Below are 19,489 nucleotides of genomic sequence, written 5' to 3'. Positions count from 1 at the left end.
TAACTATGAAGGTAATGTATGTGCATTATAAACAAAAAAAACCAGGTAATACAAAAATATAGGAATTAAAATAATTCATCCATATTTCCCTCATACAAAGAAAAGCATTGCCATTTACATATTGGTATACATCATTTGAAATTTCAGATTCATACAATATATATGCATGTATGTATATATGTACATATGAATGTATTTACAAAAATGAGATTGAAACTTGCTGCTTTATAATATTTTCCCCCCACTGAATATATTTCCATATCAATAATTATAAACCTATATCATTTTTTAAAATAGCTACATAAAACCTGTAATTTATTTAACCAACATATCCCATTGTTGGACATTTAGGTTGTTTCTAATTTTTAGATAATGCTGCAATAAATATTCTAGTACATACATCTTGTAAATAGAGTTTTAAAAGTTTCCCTCTCCTGAAAAGTTTTTAAATTAACCACTCTACCACACAGCTTACACTATGGGAATCTATTTTTCTTTACATTTTTAAGCTCTTTAAGATGCAGTTGTAGAGTCATTTTAGAAAAGGATGCTTATCAAAACAATACTATATTGTTGCATCATTAGGTAAAGACAGCTCTTTACAAATTTAAATAAGGGCTTATCTGCATATGTTCCAGTATGATATGCCATGTGAGAAAATATTTCCTGTAATTATTATTAATAAATCTCATAAGGATATATCTCATAAGAATAATTTGAAGCTCATTCTACCACTCCAGGAAAAGTTGGAATAATCTCAGTCTTCAATAGGGAAATCCAATTTACAAGAAGTTATATATCTGTAAAGCAACAGCTGGACTGTGACCCAAATGACTATGATGAAGCTGATATGATATTTAACAGTAAAATTTTCTGTAATCTAATTGAATTGAGCTCCAAAAATTCTACCGAGAGACAAATTCTCAGATGCCCTCAAACGAGTTCCATTAACAGGATTTCCTCTGTTTGGAAAAGAGAATCCTGTTTGGTAGTGCTTTTGGATTGATTAATTGGAGTTTGCAATATAACCTAGTAGCTATATCTAACAGTTATTAGAAGTACTTTTCTGGTTACGAGTATAGAAATCAGTTCATGCTAACTTAAGCTAACATGAGAAATTTGTTAAGGGAATACAGAGATGTCTTGCCAGTGGGGTCTTGGGGAGGTTCTGACACAGAGACCTGGAAAGTTGGGTGAATGTTCTCGCCATGGGTCTTCCCCGCTTCTCCTTGCACATCGGCTCATTCTTCTCTTTCCCTGCACACTGGCCTCTCCTGATTCTCTGCCGGGAGAGAGGCTCACCCTACGGCTCAACCTTACTCTTATACCTCCAGCTCTCTGAAGAAGGAAGTTTATTGATTTTTGCCCTCTCTCTCCCAATTCCAAATTTATAGAAAAAGAGACCCTGATTGACCCAGCTTGGATTAGATGACTGCCCTTGACCCAACCAACTGTGTCTAGGGGGCAAGAGCACATGACACAAGATGGATGCCTGGGAGGGAGGCTGCTGGAGTGGTCCCTGAGCTCAGGAAAAATGCTCAGGAGAGTTCCCCATGAGTCTGAAGTGAGAGAGAGAAGTCAGTCCCAGCGATGGAGAGTTGAATACCATTAGACTATAGGTGTTGATTATAAACATGGGAATAGATGAGATTATTAGCTAATTTTTAATTATGTGGAGTAGAGAGGGAAGGATAGGACAGAATCCTGAGGAATACGACTTAAGGACTGAGCCAGGGAAGAGAAACCATTTCTCCCCAAAAGAACCTGACTTGTCAGTGAGAAGAACTCCAGCAATGTGTGAAGAACTGCCAAGAAGGTAGTTGTTTATCATTTCTGCAATTCAGCAAGTTCTCTGCTTGTTCCCCTCAGTGATTTTCTAGATCCATTATTCATTCCTCTTCTCACCTGCTGCAGGCTCTGTGGGTTTTCCGCTTTGACTGATGATGACTCAGGTGCATTCCTGTTCCAGCATTTCTCCACAAAGGGATGAATCCAGGTTTGAATGGGACCTCAGAGTTCACCCTACAGTGGGGACCATTTTAAGAAAAATCCCTACAAAATTATAAATACAAATAAGGTACAAAAGTAAATATTTATTTAGAGTGAGAAAAGTGACAATAATTTCAAAATTTAAAAAGTAGACAAATATCACAAGCATCACGAAATCTAGAGTCACATAATTAAAAAAAAAAAACTCTTTTAAATACCTCTAACATACTTTTCCTCTCAATGTTTGACTTCCTAGTTTTTAATCACCTCTTCATATGACAATGATTTCATAATTATCACTTTCTATAGAATAAATAGAAAGGTAATTCAATCTTTCCTTTAGCATAATTGTTTACACTTTAAAAAATGGATAGCTTAGAAAGGGTTATTTTTAGCATCAGAATAATTATTAATGATGCCAAGTAGATGTTTAAAACTGTTGTCAAATCTGGGGAAACTATCAGATTTCTTTCCTATGGAAGCTATAAATTTCGTAAGAGTTTTCCATAGACTAGCTTCTGGCTCCGTACATTTCAAGCCTGCTTCTCCTCCACTAAACACATGCATCCAGTTCTGGGTTCTGTAGGATACACTTATGCTGCAATACAGCCTCTGGCTCTGCAGTTTTGTGTCAGGACTTCCTACACAAGAGTTGGCCAGGAAAGAGGTGGTCAAGAGCTCAACATGGAGGCCGGTCTTGCACAGGCTACTCACTGGGGTGGGAGAAAGATAGATAAGAGGGTGTCCTAAGGGAGGTAAGTTGGAAGAGGAGCTGGTAGGAAGTTGAGGGAGTTCTTGCTAAAGACTCCCTCATGAGACAAAGTTGGCTGTGAGAGAAAGGGAGGTTAGGAGGAAGGTTGCCAGATTCATCAGATACAAATAGAAGACATGTTAAATATGGGACAAATTAACACTAACAATTATTCATTGTTTAACTGAAATTCAAATTTTATGGGGCGTTCTGTATTTTGTCTCACAATCTTAAGTGGAGCCTTAAGAGTGAAGATCTGGCATAGTCATTGGGAGAATGAGAGAGTTAACAAAGATTAGTACAGTGAGAGCCCAATTAAGATTAGAAATCGGAAGATTCATGGTGGTGGGGTATTTCTCTGACGGAGCTCAGGCGCTCAGGTGTATTGCCATTCACACAGCCTGTGATTACAGAAACAAGGTCTAAAATATATGACCAAAAATGGGACTCAGCTAGGTTTCTCCTCTTTTTATGCTTACTACTTGTGCTTTCAATAAAACCAAGACAGCAGGAATTTTAAAAAGAAAGATGTACTGATTATGGATTGGAATCCAAATCACAGAATATGTTAACAGAAGAATATTTTATTCTACACTTCTCAAACATGCCATAATATATTCACCCAAAGCAATAAATCCCAAGCTGCACAAGCAAATTATAAACAAATGATAGAAGCTGAAGTTTCCTTTCAAAAGAGGCTAAAGAACAGATAATTTAGAAAGAACAGATTTTATTGGAGCGTCAATAGTTTTCATGACACAGATACTTAAACTACTCGTTTTCAACATTCCCATATAAAGAAAATTATAAAAGGTTTTTTTTTTAAAAGAAGATAATTTGACAGATGGAATCTTTTTATGGGATCAGTAGAAGTGATAAAATTGCATAAATTACCAAGATTTTATCTCCATTTCTGTAATTCTCCCTAAAGATTTAGAGATGGCAGATTGAATCAACTTGGAAATAAATTTGCATGTTTAGAACAAGTCTAAAACAAGAATTAAAGACAAAAACTTCTAATTTGTTTTCAAGAGTGGTTTGTCTTGTGGAAACCTGCTCTTAGGAGATTACACATTTTCTAACCAAGCATTGAGGGCCATCACATAACTTTTGCGCACAGCAAAAGTTACAGAAACATAGGTTCGGTGAACAGTTTACTGCCTGTTAATATCATTGGTGTCAAAGGACAAGTAAAAATAATCACGAACTAAAAAAATGGGGCAACTCAAAAGAGAACTAAATTCCACATGATTTTATATAAGAGATGATTTGCTTGTAACTAGGCAAAGATTTTGCTCATAAAAAAAGATTTTAAATAAAATTGAGTCATGGTATTTTAGTTCACAAGATAACTAACTTGTGTGATACCTGAGTCATGTGATCATATTATAGAGCCAATAGTCCTGCCTGCCCCTTAAGGAGAAGGTGCAGAAGGCCTCTTGCCTGGGTGATAGTGGGTGTTTAATGCACAGAGCGTATGTGTATTACTTCAAGAAAAGTACAGAAGACCAGATGCACCTCCTTCCCCTACAGAATGCTAGCATTACTCCCAAATCCAGCAGCTCTAGCTTAGACCATAAAATGAATGGGAAAAGGCTGTGAGATGTACAGTTTGCACTGAACCATGGGAGGTGGTATCTGGAGAATCCTGTGGCCCTCACTTGGTAGGTGAGAATCTTGAGACCCAACAAGGGGAAGTGACTAGCTCAAAGTCTCACACACTTACCAAGTGAGTGGCATAGCTGCAATTACAATGGCTAACAGTGAATAAGACAAAGGCTGAAATGCAAAGCCTTAGAAAGCAGAAATTTCTTTGAGGGCCTAGTCATATGTCAGCTGGCACTGTCATCTTCTACTGGTCTTTGGCATTCTCTAATTCGGTGTTTACATAAGGAATAGTTTCCACGTTCCACAATTTTTTTCTTTCTTGTTTGCACTTGTTCCAGCGCTACAGTATAAAGCTATAGTTTAAAGCATTAAGATACACTTTATGTACCCACTGATAAGAAAATTATATGGTAGGCAAGGAGTCATGTGGAATGCTTTCATCAATTTCTTAAAAGCTGAAAACCAAGTCCTGTTTTCCAGTATTTTCTTGGCTGCTTACCCATCTTCCCCATTTGCAAATGTTTGCCTTTGTTCTTGTATTCGATATATTTTGTAATGTAAACAGAGCAAATCATAAAATTCAGGATTCCTTATGCCTATGTATCTAATTGTACTGCAATGTGTTTGAAGCAGGACCACTCCCATCTCCAGCTATATCCATGGTGGGTGAAAAAAAACATTTTAGGATTTATTTTTCTATTTGGTATTTTCCTTCTTCGCGGAGGATTCCAAGGCCAAATTAGTGTAGTTGCTACATGTAGAAGAGAGATGTGGCAAGAGAATGTGGCCTCAGAAAAATGAGAAATTGGAAGGAGATCTGTACATCCAAGCAAAGCACATTGATGTCTTCCTTTGAGGAAACAAGACACAAAGATACTATTTAAATAAAAGATGACTCTAGAACAAACATGATGTTGACTTGGCTGGGGAGAGAAGTTGAGAAAACTTGTAACTGTGGTTCTCTTTTCCTAGCTTCTGCCGAGAGCAGAGCATATTGGCTGGTCCAGTTCACCTAAAGGCACATCATACACTTACCTGGGCACCTTCCAGTCTCTCCTTAGGCTGCCCAGCCAAGTCTTTGCGGTAACAGGGGAACTTCACTTTTTTTTCTGAACGGAGTAAAAGAAGGGAGGCGTTGGAATCAGACTGGGTGTAAATCCCAGCACTATCACTTACCGGATATGTGACTTTGGGGACGTCACCTGACTTTTCTTAGCCTCAGTTTCCATAACTGTAAAACTAAAACAATAATTTGTAACTTTGTAGAGTTGCTGTAAAATTCAACTAGGCAAAAGAGGTATAGCACTTAGTGATATCTGACCTAGCAAAGTCTCCCACTGCTGTAAACCCCTCTCTGTCCCTCTTTCCCAAGTGCCCTACTGGACTACTTCTGTTCTGGCTAGGTTCTGAAAGCGGTTTGATCTGTCTTCTCCGTCTTGTTGTCTTCCCATCTCAGTTTCAGATCCTAACCTGGCCTCTCTCCAAATCTGGTATTGTCTGACAATGTCAGCCTAGAGTTTTGAAGATGTTCCTGTGCTAGAAATGTCATAGATATTTTCTTTCTTTTCTTGCTCCTTGGCACCTTCTTCACTGCATTCTGAAAATAGAAAGTTATTTTCATGTAAATATTATATCTCCTTGGCCTTTAACGCTATCAGTGGAGCCAAGAATAAACCATTGGCAGTACTATCACATTGGAAAGGATAAAAGAGAGAGAAGTGAGAGGAAGAAGGAAGAGAAAGGAAGGAAAAACAGAAAGAAGGAAGGTGGGAAAGAAGGAAGGAAGGAAGGGAGAAAAAGGAGAAAGAAAAATTTAAGAATGGAAAAGGAGGAGAGAAACCATGAGGAAAGAGAAAAGCAGGGGTATATACGATAACTGTCACCTACTCGAACCCCTATCTGATGCTAGAGTTTCTGCTAGTGTTTCTGCTCAGCTGTGTTATTTTTCTGCCTGAAAAACTCAGGGACAGAAACACTGATGAATATTCCTGGAGCCCATTACACACTGGACAGTGATAATTATTACAATGTTCATCTAATAATACGTAGAACCAACAATTACTGTCCTATCATTTTCCCCTTTGATTTTGGTTCCCCTCTGAGGCCCTAAGGCTAACTTGTGCTCCTTTCCTGGCCGTGAAAACCTTCCTGATCTGGGCCCTGTCTAGCTCTGGTGTTTCTTGTGTGTTCTGTTTGCTGGGGCTCCTTTCAGTTCCTCTAACACACCCAGCACATCCCTGTCTGAGAGCCTTCTGACTAGAGCTCTTGTCTCCTGCTCTTTGCATGAGACACATACACAAATAGATACATGTGAGATCTTTCAGGTTTCAGCTCAAGCCTCTCTAGAGCAGCCTTTCCCAACCACCACAGCAAATAACCTTCTCTTGGAAGGCAGAATTTGACAACGTTAAAAAAAAAATCTCATAGCAAAACGCTATAAGCCAAGTTAAAGACCAGTTAAAAAACTGGGAAAAATATTTGCATATTACATATTACAGGGCTAATTTCCATAAAATATAAAGGCTTTTTACAATTCAATAAGAAAAAGACCAGTTGGGTTATTGGTCTAATGAAAAAAAAAAGGGGAGTGGGGGCGAAGGATATGAACGGTTTACTAAACAAGCAACCTACATATACTGCTCAAACATGAAAAAGTACTCAAACTCAAACTCACTTACGATGAAGGGATGGGGGGAAGAGAGACTGTTTCATCTATCAGATTAGCTAAGATAAAACCGTAATATTATTGTATCAGCAAGGGTATGGGAACCGGGTACCCTCATCTGTTGGTAGGAGTGTAAACTGGAATAATTTCTATAAAGAGTAATTTGATAATATTTATCAAAATTACAGATGCACAAACCCTTTCACCCAGTGAGTTTTACTTCTAGAAATGTGCCCTACAGATATGCTTCCAAGGATGGAAAGTGATATATATTCAAAGGTACCACTGGCAGTGTTTTACACAATAGTGAGAGGCTGGAAACAATATACGGGTCTATCAATAGGATAATGAATAAATAAATTATAATGCAATCATACAATAAAACAGTATCAGTTATTAAAAAGAATGAAGGGGATCTCTTTGTGGCACTGGAGTTCTTCGAATACATTTCATATTGGGTTTCAGGCATTTTATATTTGTTATTTTGTAGTTTTTCTTTAATGAGGGCCCCTCATATTGTATCAGCTTCAGGCTTCACAAAACCTGGATACAAACTCCTGGCCCCAACACACCTGCGAGATGGTTGTACTCATCAGTAACAGAGGTTCATTCTACCCGAGAGAACGAGGAGGATGTGGTGGGATATGAGAGGTGAGTGGGGTTGGGGACAGGGATGGATCAAATGCGAGAGTTTGGAAAAGTTCCATAGGCGATTCTGACGTGCTCCACCCCTTTGAGAGTCACTACTACCCGGTTGGTCGATGTTCAACCCGCAAATCCTCAATCCTGCACAGCCCTCCCCGCCACACACACACTTCTCGGTAAGAACCCCAAACCATCCTTACTCGCAGATAAAGACTAACCTCGGAAGCTAGTCCGAGTGGCCTAAATCTGTTTCACGGCGCCTCCCTGCTTTCGTCAGTCTAGTTCTCTCAGCCCTTGAGGTGCCCAGAGAAGCTCGGACCGCCGTCCTAACTCCAGAGCTGTTCCATTTCCCTGCACAGCTACTATTCACCTCGTGTTTAACAAGAAGATGGCAATATACCGAAGTTCCCAGATCATTCTCTAAGCTGATCAGTCTCCTTGAAGGCAAACAGCCTCCAAATAGTTTTCACCCCTTCAGAATTCACCTAGCTATTCGCTTTCTGTTTGACTTCTTTTTGCCAATTGTCAGGCAAACACGTGCTGCTGTGGAGCGGAAGTTTGGAGAAATTTTGAGGACGGGGAGTAAACCATACAGACAGGAAAGATTACTGGCGCATAAATCAAGAAGTGAAATTACACAGTGTGTTTGGTCTTTTTAAACGACATTAAAAAAAAAAAAGGAAACAGCGAAGGAAGCAGAGAATTTTGAAAAATAAGGGCAGACTGAGGTGGCTCCATTAGCCATTCGTTACTCTCCTAAATCTTCCTCCCTCCCTCCCTCCCTTCCTCCCTTCCTTCTTCCTCCTTTGTAAAAAAATACAAATAACTAAAAACACTCTATAAAGCTTTCTTTATTATTAATATTTTGTGGTGACTTCCAGGTTCTGTCTTAGCCGATTTGCCTTCAGACATAAAATGAAGGTGGTTTAGGGCAGTCCCCACAATGAAGATTACAATTCAAATCCACAGTGACCTGAGGAAAGAAATTTATTTTTTAAAAATTGAACTGAACCTTGAATATGGTTATATATCGAGAGTGAACAAAACAGATTTATTTGGCCAAACCCAGCCACTCTCGATCAATCAAGGAAATTTTGTCAGAAACTCCAACCTCCGTCACTATCCATAGCCCCAACCTGCTCCTCTTCCCAGTAGGAGCCAATGCTGGAGAAAAAGCAGATGCAGAGTAGAACCAGATAGCCACCAGACGAGCTGCAGACTTGGAGCTCTCCAGTTAGGGAAGAGAGGCCAGGTTGCTGTGGGTCACACTAAAGTGACACAGGTCTGCTTTAGATAAAGTCTCAGCTCTTGAACAGGAAAGACCCCACAGGTAGGCACATGAGCAAAGCCCCAGAAGACTCTGCCTTGTGATAAGGAGCAGAGGAGGCACAACACCTGAACTCTGCCTTTATCCTCCTGGGGTTCTCACCAGCTTGTTATCAGGAGAAGCTGGAGAATGACATCAGCATCCACCACATGCAACTTATGGCTCTGATAGCTGGCAGAGGTTCTGGGGGACATACACATATGGGAACTCAATGGGATGGCAAACTGTCAATGTAAGAATGTCCAAACCTATAGAACATTTTACGAGTGTATGTGAGCCAGACCGAGGACATCCCTAGAAGCACGATCTCAATGAATTGAGAAGATGCTCCAGAAAATGGCAGTAGTGCAGTTCTTTTTATATATTTGGAATGAAAGGAGGAAATGTAAGGAAGATTATATGAAATCCATTGGAGGTAAATTAAGATGGTGGGGGAAAGCAAGGCTGAGAATTCTCCATGATTGGAAAACAGGATAGTTAACAGGATAGTCAACATTTAACATTTACGGTAAATAAGGAAGGTGTAGGGGCAACCAGATCATGTTGTTATACCTCCAAAGAGTCCAGCATTTCAAAGGTATAATAACCCAAATGCACAAGAATAAGGGCAGGGGTTGCTTAAGGCCAAGATAAACCTACTAGGTCAGTTCTAGGCATGGAGAGTGACTACCCACCATGATATGCCCAGTTAGGAATTTATAATCAGATCACCCTGTGAGGTGACTTTCCGTCATTGAGCTTGTCAGATTTATTATATAGCCCCTTTTTCATTTCCTAAAGTTCTGGAAGTTCCTGCAAAGGCCAGCAGTTGGGCAAAAGCACATCAAAGCCCTCTTGAATAAGATTAGTCAGACAGGAAGGCTCAAAAGGCATCTTTTTCTACTGGAAAGAGCTGGACACTGTGTAGAAGGACACCTAAAGCCCTTTTAGGAGAAAAGTAAACCTGCGCTGTTGGAACTACGGAAGGGTTGGCCCTTCAGGAGACTTGATGCTTACTGCTCCCACGCAAGTCCGAGCCCCAGCATCTCACCCCAACTCCCATCAGAGTTTCTACCTGGTCTCTGCCGTGCCCATTCTCCCCCTGCCCTAACCATTCTCTACACAGCTACAAAGTCATCTTTATAAAAGGAAAATGAGATCATGCTCCCTCCACAGCTGAAAAGTCCCCAACAGCTCTTGATCTTATTTCAAAAATAAATAAATAACAAACAAACAAATGAATGAATGAATGAATAAATGAATACATAAATAACCCCAGGGTCTAGCAAACTTTTTCTGTAATGGGCTACATAATATTTAGGTTTTGCCCGATCCGGGTGTACTGTGTTGTACTGTAATGATGGGCTTCAGTAAAACAAAGTTAAAGTTACTCTCAGGTCTGTGCAAGCGTGAAAGAAGCCAAAGACAATACACATAGAATGGGGATGGCCATGCTCCAATAAAACTGTATTTGGCCCACGGGCTATACATAACAAGTTCTCATGTCAGAGTCTTTGTATTTATTCTTGCCTCTCTTCCTGAAATGTTCTTTCCTCAGACTTTTGCATAGATGGCTCCAAGTATGAGATAACTCAGTAAATAGATTAAACATGTATTTGGAGAACCAGCAAAGAAAGAGCCCTAAAAATGAGAAATACTTTGGAATGAATTTGATTTTAGATACTTCCCAAAAAATATTGAAGTAGTTGTCATGGGGGGGGTGGGGATGGGGGTGGGGGTTGGGAGGTAGGAAGGAGGATCAGAAATTTGTGTAACAATCTTTGCACTTATATTAGCCTTGGTTGTTTTACCTATTTTAAATTACAGAATTCGGGGGGTAGGGAGGGGGTAATGGAGGGACGGAGGGAGGATATCATTATCTTGCAGTATTTAAGGCCTCTAAAGTCTCAATGTGGCCCTGCTGGATCCTGTTTTTTTTGTTGTTGTTGTTCTTTTTTTTTTAACGTCTACAGCAACTGGTATTCCAAGGTGGTTTCCCATCCAAGTACTAACCAGGCCCGACCCTGCTTAGCTTCCGAGATCAGGCGAGATTGGGCATGTTCAGGGCAGTATGGCCGTAGATGGCTCCTGTTTTGTAACTCTGTGGTCTCAGGCAAGGTTTTTCCTACCAGTGACTTGATGATGCCCCTCTAGCACTTACTATATTCCGCTGTTATATTTTTTTCACAGCACTAATCACTACGTGAAATTACTGTGCTTATTTATGTGCCTGCTTGTTGACTATCTGTCTCCCTTTTGCATGTAGACCTCAGAAGCCCAGGAATCTGTCTGCCTTATTTGTTTACCTCTGTATCCTGAATCTAGTACAGAGTCTGGCACATGGAAAGCATGCAACAAGATATTGGTTGACTGAATGACTCAATGAATGAATGCTTAACTAAAGGGTACAAGAACTCAAGAGCCAACAGTGTTTCAAGAATGAGATCTGATCCAAAGTGAAATTCTCTGCTTGTCCCACACATAGCCTTAAAAGTGACTCAGAACCTGGCTTGGATAACTAAATTGGTTGTAGCTAATGGAATTAAATAAATTTAGGCAAAAGCAAATATGTCAACAGAAGAATTTGAACCAAATCAGATTTGGTAGAACGTTTTCTTACTATGTCATGGGAAGATTTTCAGCTCTTTATCTTTTAACAATTTGGTCTGTTTTTCTAAAGTGTTTATTTTTTTCTTTCTACTTTTAAGATTTTCATAACTTTTGGCTTAGTCTCTAGGGAAACACAATTTAGACATCCAACAATTAAGAATTTATTGAAATAAATCTGACTTCCTTGATTTCTGTGCATAAAGATAGAAACACAGCTAAGTATACAGCACATTTGTTCAGTATATAGTGAACATATGATTTGTGTCAGTCACTGTGCTGGGTGCTGGAAATACTATAGTGAACACATCCCTGCCCTCAGACTTTGGGAAAAATAGACATAAAACAGACTCATTTATATGAACAAAAAAGCCAAGTTTTGACAGATACCATCAAGGAAGTAAACAAAAAGCTGAGGTGGGCAATGCCTACTTTTGATAGCATGACAAGGAGGGCTTTTTTGAAGAAATAACATGTAGGAAATGACTAGAAGAAGCTACGTTATAGGGAAAAGTGTATTCCGAGGTGAAGATATCATATGCAGCATTGCTGAGGTAGGAAAGAGCTTGGCTTGTTTCAAGAACCGAAAGAAAAGCAATGCAACTGGATCACAGTGGATGAAGAAGACGAGGCTCCATGCACCGTGTTAATGAGTTCGGATTTTATTTTAAGTGCAGGAGTTTTACAAAGGAGAGTGATGCCATCTTATTTGTGCCTAAGGAAGGTTGCTCTGGCTTCTGCGTAGAGAATGGACTGATGTGGGACAAGTGTAAAAGTAGGGAGATTTGAGAGAAGGCCATCGTGGTGTGGCACAAGGGAGATGATGGCGGTCTGGACTGGTGGTGGTGGTGGAGATAGGGAGGAGTGGCTACAGTTACAATTGGCAGTAGAATTGAGAGGAGTTGTGGGTGAATTCGATGTAGGAACCTCCGAGAGTACATAGGCATAACAGCTAGTGTCCAGTTGGGAAAATAGAAATCATTCTAAGTATTTCAAACAGAAGGAATTTAACCTAAGGAAATTAGAATGTTAGAATGTTTTTGACGACTAGTATTTACAAAAGTGTTGGGAAGGTTGGAGAAACAAAAAGGGGAAGGCGTGGTAACCTAGAGGTGAGCGATTGCAGGAAGTCAGGAACACTCATGAGGCTGTGGGGCGGCGGGGGCGGAAAACGCAGTGGTAATGTGTCTGGCGTCTGACACTGCGTGAAGCTGCTGATGCTGTTGCACCTGGCCAGTGCCCCAGTCACTGATGCTGTTGCTGAAACTGCTGAAGGCTACTGGAGCCCTCAGCTCTTGCTATTCCCTGCCACAGCTACTGCCAGAAGCTATTTTTTTTTTTTTACAAGGGGTCTCCCTCATTTCATCCAGTTTCCCACCAGTGCTTCCCACTGACAGCATCTAACTCTGCCAGCTGGCAAGGGAGTCTGGGAAAGGCAAGTCACAGGATTCCAGCCACCTCCAACAAAGCAGTGCACAGAATGGCGGGAATGGTACTTAGCGCCAACAAGCCGATGAATCCCATAATCTTGAAAAATATATATTTCTTTCTTTCTACAAAAGCAATATGAGCCTATTAGAGAAAAAATTAGAAAATATGTATAAACAGAACATTAAATACTGCTGTATTTTCACTTCCAAGAAACAATCATCAATAACAGCTTGGGGTCTCTCTCTCTCTCTCTCTCAAAAATGGACTTTTACTCTACATTCTGTTTTGTAACCCACTGTACTAAATTTCTGCAATAAAACATTTTCTGGACATTTATTTTGTTCCAGCTAGCTCTCAGTGTTGAATATTTATGGTCTGCTAACATTTTCCTATTATAAATATAAAAAAGGAATTATTGCTTAAAAATGAATTTGCAATTTAAGAAAACAGTTTATAAAGAATACAATTATAACCTCCAGTTTGACTAGTAGGAGATTATTTGCTTAGGTAGAAAGAGAAAACTAATTATTTTAAACGTAAGGTAAAATGCCAGGTCTTTTCCTATCCTGTTCATTTCCTTTGTCAGGGAGAAGAAAATACTCTTTGTAGAATCTCAGAGTTGGAAACACACAGTCCAGAGGCAGAGAGGAACTTTAATTACCGGCTGCTCCACGACCATCCTGCTGCCCTGTCTCTCTCCATGGAGTCAGACTTCTGATGAGAAAGCTGATCCTCTGATGTGTGTAGAAGGGGTGACATGGAAACAAAGTGCCTTTAAGAGTAGACCTATTTATTATGGCCACAGGGTGACCATTTCTTTGATGTTATGTTAGGATGGTTTTGACTGCTAGTAGCTGAAAACTGTGACTTAAATTGGCTTTAAAAATTAAGAAAGGCATTATCTCACATAACTGGAAGTCCAGAGGTAGGACAGGATCCCAGAATAGTGAGATAAGCCACTCAGTGATGTCATCAAGGTCCCAAGTCCTTTCAACACCCAGTCCCGCCTTTCTTAGTGTTGGCTTTATCCAGAAACTGGCTCGCTTCATGGTGACTAGATGGCTGCCAGAGGCCACAGAGCTACCTGTTTCCTTTCTCCACATTCAGCAGGAAAGAAAATAGAGACCTTTCCCTTCAGCATAAATTCTTTTTTTTAGTTCTAGCAGACCAGTGGTTCTCAATACTGCTGTACATTAAAATCACCAGAAGTGCTTTTTAAATTAATTATTTATTGCGATTATTTCATTTTTCTTTTGTTTGTTTGTTTGTTTGTTTGTTTACTAGTCTATTTCTTAACTGTTGATACCTAGGCTTTATCTCTAGAAATATTAATTGATTAGTCTGGGGTCGGGGGCCCAGCTGGAGGTAGTTTTTCAAAGCTCTCAAGTGATTATAGTGTATAATCAGGGCAGGGAACCACTAGATTAGGCTGGTTTAGGTCACCTCCCCATCCCCAGACTAACAGTCACCAGGATAATGCCATGAACTGATTGGCCTAGAAAAGTGAATCTTAAAGTATATCCCCCTCCCCCCACCAGCAGAAGCTGCTTTTGGGAAACTGTTAGAGATGCAAATTTATGGCCCCACCCAGACCTACTGATTCAGATACTCTGGGGTCAGCAATTTGCGTTGCTTGCCAGGTGATCTGATGGATGCTGAAGTTTGAGACCCACTCCCTTAGACCAATCAAGCTCCTTCTCTGGAGCTAGGGAGGAGACAAATATGTGGACAAAAGTAGAAGTCCGTTGGGACAGTAAACCAGGGCCCTGGAGCCTTTAGCACTCCCTCTTCCTGGCACCAGGCCAGAGAGGGGAGAGGGATCAGAACCTGAACCCGAGACCCCTGGCTATACAGAGAGGGCCTCCCAGTGGTGCCACCAAGTGTCAGCCACCACAGTGGGCTGTTAGGAAGGGAAGGAGCCATGTTCTGTCAGTATCCACTCCTTTCTACACTGGGGAATCTCTCTGCAGGAGCTAAAGGGCTGAAAAGACTGACTTGGCACATACTTTGCTGAAAACATTATGAACTAATTTTAACCATTGTGCAGTTTCACCAGGATACTGGAAAAGAAGAAGGCCATTTGGTAAAAACAAAGGAAATCTGAATACAATAGGACTTTAGTTAATAATGTATCAATATTCGTTCATAAATTGTGACATATGTATCATACTACGGTCACATATCAATAAAGGAAACTATATAAATCTTATCAACATCCCTGCAAATCGAAAACTATTCTGAAATAAAAAGCTTATTTTAAATAAGACACATTAAGATGTGAAATTCTAATGAATGGAAAAAACTTTGTAAAAGGCTTTATAAAATTAAGAATTAAAGGTTCTTTCAGTTACTCCATATTAATATAAACTTGACACTGCTGTATTTTTATGATTGATGCCATGTTTTTGTCATGTTTTTAGCCATAGCAAATGCTTTTTAGACATTCTCACTTTAAATAAAAGTTGAATTGGAAAATATTAATGAATATTCCTGACATTTTGCACTTCCCAGAATCTGTACATGGCCAGACTTATCAAAGACCTAACGAGAGATGCTTAAACTTGTCCATATGCTTAGAAATAATTAAGAACCAATATAGAAAGTCACTTTCTTTGCCATCCTTTAGATTTAGAAAGAAGGAAGATGGCTGGACTCCACAAAGAATGGGACATAATCAGATGCCTCTTTCTACAAAGTCATGCCCCTCTCAGTTCACTGCTATGCCCAATTCATGGCAGAGAACTCAAGTATAAATTCCCTTCAAGCACTGTCCTCTTGTTTCACCAGCTCCCTTTAAATTAAATGTTCTTCTTGTGTCCTGAGAGATGAGCCATGCAACCCAGCAGACTGAGGTGTGGTTCATTACCAATGACTACTTTCAGTAGACTGTACATCACTGGAATGTGTGATTCCTGGAAACACTAGGCCATGATTGGATTGGAAAAAGGAGCAAATCCTAATTTGTGTTTAGAAGACTCTTCTTAATATAGTCAGCTAATTTACGGTAAGCTTTGCTTATCTCCCTTTTGCATTAACTATTGTTAAGTAAGGAAACTTAAAATTGTCATTGCAGGTGAGAGTGTTATAATGAAGAGAGAGTGAAAGAGAGAGGGGGTGGAGAGAGAGAGAGAGAGAGAGAGAGAGAGAGAGAGAGTGAGTGTGTGTGTGTGTGTGTGTGTACATTGCAATGCCGAGCAAGTGGCTCAAAATGATTTTTTCCCCCTGATCTTACCACATTGGAATCTTTCAGATTTTGTCTCTCATTATGTGATCTTGGACAAGTTCTTTAGCTGCTCTATGCCTCATTGTTGTCATCTTCACAATGGGGAATAATAATAGTACCTATTTTTTGGCAATGCTATCAAATTGAATCAAAGTAATGTTTGTACAACTTTTAGCAGCGTGCCTAGAATATGCTGTTACAAAGTTTTTGTTTGATAAATTAATAAATAAGATAGCCCTTGCCCACACTGAAGTCATACAATGTAATAATAATCTGTTGATGATACGGCAAGGCAAAAACACAAAAAGACTACTCAGGGAGGCAGCCTCAAGTATGGCAGGACATTGAAGGGGCAGAAGAAATATAGACAGTTTTCATGAGAAATAAAAAAGGCTGTGATGGCTTTTCCCCATATTATTAGTCGGAATGTAAACTGGTACAGCATTTTTGGAAAACAGTCTGGCAGTTCCTCAAAAAGTTAAACATAGAATTACCATATGACATAGCAATTCCACTCCTAAGTAAATACTCAAGGGAATTGAAAACAGTCACTCAATAACCAAAAGGCGGAAACAACTCAAATGTCCATTAGCTTATGAATGGATAAACAAATGAAGTCTATCCATAGAATGGAATACTACTCAGCCATACAAAGAAACAAAGTACTGATACAAGATACAACCTGGATGAACCTGGGAAACATTTTATTAAGTGAAATAAACCAGACACGAAAGGTCACATATCCTATGATCCTACTTATAGAGAATATCCAGAATGGGTAAATCCATAGTGACCGAAAGCAGATTGATTATCAAGGCTGGGGAATTGGGGAGTAACTGCTTAATGGTATAGGGTTTTCTTCTCAAGTGGTAAATATGTTTTGAGTGGCAGTGGTTGTACGACTGAATTGTTCAGTTTAAAAGGGTTAATTTTTATGTTTTGTAAACTTTATCCCATAAAAATAAACATATATACATAAATAGAACAAGAGTGAGTGCTCTCTTTATTCTAGTTAAGAAGACAGAGTGTTCCAGGTTTCCTCTTCCGCCCACCAGAGACCTTATGTGAGAAAGCTACTAAATATCCAGCCCTTCTAAGTCCCGGTTTTCTCATCTGTAACAAAATGAATTTGGATTTGGTGATGACTAGAATCCCTTTCAGTTCAAATTCCAAAAATTTAACATCCTTCTTTTCTCCTTGTTTTATCTACATGGTTGAAAATGACTTCATCTGTACTGCAGATATACACTGAAAGATGGTGTTGTAATTAAATTATAGGGAAATGAATTTGTTTTAGTTATTAGTATGAAATGTATTTTAGTATTCATTATTACAATGACATAAATTAATGGACAAATAACTACAACAAATGCACTTGAACAATTAGCTTGGGGTTTGCCACTCTGATGCTCAGGCTCAGAGCCCGTTCACGGCTCCAGTCTGTCTGCACCCCTCCGTGTAATCACACACTGTGCTTTTTGCCAGTCACGGTATCTCAGGCTCCTCAGCCAAGTGCAGTGCTGGCAGCCCCAAGCTGATTGGGAGGCCCTTGATTGATTAATCAGTGTCCTTGCCAACCAGGGATGGCAGCAAGGGATTGAATACCCTTCTAAACTGCCCACACTTTGGAACCAAAGTAATCTAGCACAGCTTTAGGCTATTAGTCACCAGAATTTAGTCATGGACTATTATGCTGGTTACAACTAGACTAGTTAGAACTTTACTTTAAAATTATTGAAATATTATTTGAATTGTAAGCCAAATTTAAGCAGTCCTGGGATTTAAAGTCTTGAGTCAACATATTCATTCTGAGAGGTGGGTATGCGATTTTCTGTATTTGACTCATCACTGCATGAGTCTAGAGGAGCTGTGCAGGGTTGTTGAGGACAGGACATCGTGGACATCATTTATCCATAGGGTTGCCAGGATTCAGCGCCGAATAAATGGCATGTAACACGCACATATCTCTTCTACCTGTTACTTCAGATTTCCGGTCCTGTGTAATTTCCCTCCTAATTATTCCTAAAAGTGTCTACAAAGAACCTTCAGCTAGAAAAATTTCAGCCCGCTACCAAGGTTTATCTGTCATTTCCCCTGTTTAAAATTCTGGCTCTCTTCAGAGACAACTACTTCTGAGGTTTACAACGGTCCCTAAAGGGGCAAAAACCAAAAGCCACTGCCTACCTGGGCCCGCATTATTAGGCACTTCTAGCTGCTGGGTGTTGGAGATCCAAGGATATACTCTTAGCATCATTGTGAGAATTTAGACAGCTCCTTGAGACTGGCCAAGTCAAGCCTTTACCCTAGTTCACCTTCTGCTGCAAGGTCATATCAATGGTGCCAACTAATTACCGTCTTGGCAGAGAAACTCCTCTCAATATAATTAAAAGTTTACCAAAGTTTCCCACTGACGGCTCCTCTTGAACATTCCTCTGTCTATTTCCATCCTGTGGCAGGAGCGTCCCTCTCCTATTCTTCTTGTTCTTGGCCTGGACTTTGTTGCATTCCTCCCCTCATATTTCTCCCCTCAGATGCAGAGGGGAGGGCTATTGGAAGGAGAATAAAAGTGAAAAACTGTAGGGGTTGTGTACAAAATAAATGATAACCCGTAAAACCCACACATTATTTTGATCAACTTAAAGAACTTGAGAACAAGCTAATGTAAAATTAAAAATATGGAAATGGCTTTACATGGAATTTATTAATCTTTTTTTCCCTGATTTTGATCTCTGGTGTTCATTAGGAAAGAGAATTAACAAATCCGTAAAGCGGTCAGCTTACCTTTGGACGACTAAAAAATCTTCTAGGCAATGTTCATCCCTCCCATGTAAGTGCAGCTCCTTCTGGTAATAGTGAGATGTGAGACCTAGAATACAGTCTATCTTGGCTGTTCCATGAGCAAGCGATTAATTTTGAAGGCAGACTTTCAGAACTTCATATTTTAGTAAGCTTGAAAGATAAGTGGATGAAAACAACCAGCAAAGAAAATATACAGTCTTTTCGGGTTTCAATCAGATATGACCCAGCATTTCTTTATTGTGCACATCCCCTTTCGTTGAGCACAGAGGGCCTTGAACACGGTAAGGGTGAGGGAAATGTTTGTTAATTTTAGTTAAAACTGGATTCCTCCCAGGCAGGTGGCTTGAACCTTAAGACCTGTGTGAAACAGCGGAGGAAAAGGGAATAAGGAAAGGCACCAGGTAAAGCTAGAACGAGATCACTGTTTAATACACATAACTGGTTTATTATTTTGTTCAAAGCCTG

General features: G+C 39.7%; 1 pseudogene; it reads right to left on the bottom strand.

Moving 5' to 3' along the window:
* Positions 1–10,928: 10,928 nt before the first annotated feature.
* LOC120608648 (uncharacterized) lies at positions 10,929–11,047 on the bottom strand (annotated as a pseudogene).
* Between the last annotated feature and the right edge of the window lie 8,442 nt (positions 11,048–19,489).

The sequence above is a fragment of the Pteropus medius genome, unplaced genomic scaffold (assembly GCF_902729225.1).
Source record: "Pteropus medius unplaced genomic scaffold, Ma_sr-lr_union100, whole genome shotgun sequence".
Taxonomy (NCBI): Eukaryota; Metazoa; Chordata; class Mammalia; order Chiroptera; family Pteropodidae; genus Pteropus; species Pteropus medius.
Note: the sequence above shows the minus strand (reverse complement) of the source record. Positions and strands in the feature narration are given on the sequence as shown.